Consider the following 4,051-nt stretch of genomic DNA (forward strand, 5'->3'; position numbering starts at 1 on the left):
CCTACCACCTCCTGGTAAATGACCTCAGGTCCTTTCTCTGCCTGACACCCTGGAGAGTTGCTGCCAGTCAGAGAAGAGGAACTCAGTGGACCCACGTTCTGACTCATGATCCTGCTTATTCGCATGTTTTCCAAGCCCCGACATCCCCAGTTAAAAAGAATACCAGGCAGCCTGGCTGGGGAAGGTCTACGAGACATCACAGAGCCAGACTAGACAATGCTGTGCGAGATCGTCTGACATGATATAAGGCAGCTTTATCTATGGCGGGATCCATGTGCCACAGCTCTGTGGTGAGGCACCTCTCTTGCAGGCAGAAGGTTCCAGGTTCAGTCCCCGGCATCTCCAGTTAAAAGGCTCTCGAGTGTCGAGAGAGACCTTCTTTGCACAAGGCTCTGGAGTGCCAACAAAACTATCGATCAGATGGTTCTGAGCCAACAGTCTAACCCAATAAGGCAGCATCATATAAGGTAGGCCAGGCCCAGAATCACTCTCTTAAGTTCATGAACTATGTCTTAAAAACATGTTTACTGGAAAAACCCATTTAGATTTCTGGAAACCTCAGATCTAAGTGATACCTGTCATTGAAAGCTCAGTATTTACCTCCGCCATGTTACTCCCCTGTTATCTCAGCCACTGCCTCAGACGGCCAATAAGAAAGCCCACCGCCCTTTTGTTCCTCTGTATACTTTTTCTCAAGGGCCTTTCTGATTGCTCCAAGAGATTAAAAGGACCTCGATCTAATCTCCAAGTTATAAATGCCCCTTTTCTCACAGCCTCCTCAAGGGCCTGAAATAGAGGGAAGGTGAGGGAAGAAATGTTCTTCTCAATAAGTCCATCTATGCCTTTGGGGAGGAGCTGTGGCTCAGTGGCAGAGCCTCTGCTTGCCATGCAGAAGGTCCCGGGTTCAATCCCCAGCCTCTCCAGTTAAAAGGATCAGATAGGAGGTGATGTGAAAGACCTCTGCCTGAGACCCTGGAGAGCGATGGGGACATGCTGTGGCTCAGTGGTAAAGCATCTGCTTGGCATGCAGAAGGTCCCAGGTTCAATCCCCGGTGGCATCTCCAGCAGAAAGGATCCTGAAATGGGTGATGTGAAGGCCCTCTTCTGCCTGAGGCCCTCGAGAGCCACTGCCAGTCTGAGTAGACAATACTAACCCTGATGGACCAACGGTTTGGTTCAGTAGAAGGCGGTTTTGTGTGTGTTCACACCTGTCCGCTGAGGATTTGTGGGGGGGATCATACTTTCCTGGTTCTTCCAGTCGATATCATTTCTCTTTGATGAATCCAAAGGAAAAGAATCAGGTGGTACAAATGGACTGTGTTTCCATAGCTACAGCCAACACAAAGGACAGCTGAGTGACCAAGGGACTATGGGAAGAGTCAAGATGTCCCAAGTTCAAAGGTCACCTTTCCCATGAATTCACTAGATGTCACGCCAATCCCCCACATCTGCAACATGGTGGTAATAATGGCCCACTTTACCAGGTTGCTGCAAAGATTCCCACAGCTACTTAAAGAGTAAGCCATATTAATGTTTCTCATTTCCTCCAGACAGGGAGAGACCATCCCTATGCAAAAGGTTCCAAGACCTCACTGGAAGAGGATTCTGAGGCTGCGTCTTAAGAGGAGCCCTGTACGGCCACGCCAAAGCATCCTAGCTCAGCCTTCTGCTTCCGAGAGAGAGTGACCAGCCAAACGTTTCTTCCAAGAGTGGCCAGCCAGACCTCCTCCCCGTTTTCTCACCCTGGCATTAGGTATTCAGAGGTACACTGCCTCTGAACATGGAGTTTCCATTTATCACAGCTTCTGACAGACCTCTCGCCTCCTCCTTCATATAACTGTCTGATCCTGTTTCAAAGGCAAGGGGACACCACAAAATCTTGCATCGGGGCAGTCATACATGGTGCTAGATTTTAAATAACTGTAAAATGTGGAGGCTTCAGAGATTTCTTTGTATACTGAGGGCAGTCATACTGGTAGCATCATGGTGCTAGATTTTAAAAAACTGTAAAATATGGAGGCTTCAGAGATTTCTTTGTATACTGTTGGCCATCAGCATACACTTGCAGCTTCATGAAGCCTGCACAACAACACTCCTAGAAGTAAATCTTCTACTTTTACAAAGTCAAGTCACCAAGAGTAAAATAATTGGGTCAAAGTCAAAGGATGCATGAAATAGCTTAAGGTGGGCAGAGTATATTAAGTTGCTCTGCAGCAACAGACTTGGTGACTCCTAGAGTTTTTGTGGCAGGAGACAAACGGAAGTGGTTTGGTGTAGTGGAGAGCCAGTTTGGCGTAGTGGTTAAGTGCGCGGACTCTAATCTGGGAAACCAGGTTTGATTCCCCACGCCTCCACTTGCAGCTGCTGGATGCCCTTGGGCAAGCCACAGTTCTGCCAGAGCTGTTCTCTCAAGGGGCAGTTCTCTCAGAGCTCTCCCAGCCCTGCCTACCTCACAGGGTGTCTGTTGTGGGGAGGGGAAGGAGTTTGTAAGCCGCTCTGAGACTCTGAGTGAAGGGCCGGGTAGAAATCCTATCTCTTCTTCTTTTTCTCGTCTTAAAGTGCACCACCCTTGGCAACTGGCCTCGCACATAACAAAGACAGTTGATGATGTCCCACAGATACTGGTGATGCACTGGGACGGGAGGCAGAGGGTAATTTGGAACAAGAGGTACTGGGAGAGAAGGAAGACTGAAAGAACTAAGAAAAGATTACCTGGATGCCTGAAACTTCCGCCCCTGAACTAAAAGGCACCTTTTGAGAAGCAGGAACACAGGGGGTAAGGAAAGAGCCACTCTGTCCCGGCATCTCTATGGTGTGCTGTCTTATTTGCACAGCAGATGCTATGGCCCTTTCGAGAGAACGTTGCCGAGAGCTCGTGAAGACAACTACACGAGGGGAAAGGACCACAGAGGGAAGGAAGAAAGAAGGATAGAGGGGCCTGATGATGTCCCAGGAGGATCGTTCCTCTGATCCCTCCTGTATTGAAGAGGGGTAACCGTGTGAAGCTAAGTAGGGTCAGTCTTTGTGTTAGGACTTGGATGGGAGGCTGCCAAGGAAGCCCAGGGCCGCTACCCAGAGGCAGGCAAGGGCAAACCACTTCTGTTTCTTTCCTGCCACGAAAACTCCAAGTCTGTTGCGGCAGAAAGACAGGACCCTGGAGCAACTTAAAAACTGACAGCCTTTCGTTTTCACATCAGCTTTTGGGGAGTCCCAGTGTTCCCCCACAGCTGTGCAGGTGAGTGGCTGCTCATAAACCCAGAAAGCCCTGCTCAGCAGCTGTCTGGAGCCACGCAGGGTCTTCTTGCACTGCCCGCAGCCCATTTTTAGATGACAGCCGTTCTATTCCGCTCAGGATGTGGAATGCGCCACTCAGTGGGGGGGGGGGATTAGCGGGCACATTGGACTAGAATCCCCGGGGCCAAGTGACCTACGACACATAAGCAAACCTAAGGAGCATTAAAAGTTTTTCGCAGCCCAAAGGAAAGGGCTTTAAAGCCACCCCCTGTTCCCAAGGCCAGGCAGCGGAGGGAGGGAAACCAATCTGCTCACTTTGATCAGTTGGAAATCCTAAGAAAGGGCAGAGGTGAGTGTTCCCTCTAGGCAGAGTTAGTGCGAGCTGGCTCACAGTTTTTTAGCCTCCGGCTCACACATTTTTGTCTTTGCTAGGGAAGGATGGGGCTCCAGAGCAAACTGATCCGTGCCGTAGCCAAATGGCTGGCTCACAACTAATGCCAGCAGTTCACAAAGTAGGATTTTTGCTCACAGGAGTACTCCACAGCTTAGAGGGAGCCTTGGCAGAGAGGTCCAGACAATGTCAGGCCGAAATCTGGCAGGGAGAGCACAAAACAACGTCCGGTGGAGGGCACCGTTAGAGTAGCCGCTCACATCCCTCGGACCCTTTCTGAAAAGGGGTTTTTAAAAAGAGGAGGGGGAATGAGGGTTGGCGACGGCGGGAGGGGGGGGGGTTACACCGAAGCAGGGAGGCTGCCGGGTGGCGACGCATCGGGCATCGAACTCCTCCCTCCCACAGACAAAGAGAGGGAAAGGGGGG

At 50.5% G+C, this 4,051-nt stretch overlaps 1 non-coding gene across 1 annotated transcript; it reads left to right on the forward strand.

Moving 5' to 3' along the window:
* Window positions 1-851: 851 nt before the first annotated feature.
* Window positions 852-923, forward strand: TRNAG-GCC. The gene has a single exon. It is a non-coding gene; the product is annotated as a tRNA-Gly (tRNA).
* The last annotated feature ends 3,128 nt before the right edge of the window (window positions 924-4,051 follow it).

Source organism: Gekko japonicus, unplaced genomic scaffold (genome assembly GCF_001447785.1).
Source record: "Gekko japonicus isolate JY-2015 unplaced genomic scaffold, Gekko_japonicus_V1.1 scaffold959, whole genome shotgun sequence".
Taxonomy (NCBI): Eukaryota; Metazoa; Chordata; class Lepidosauria; order Squamata; family Gekkonidae; genus Gekko; species Gekko japonicus.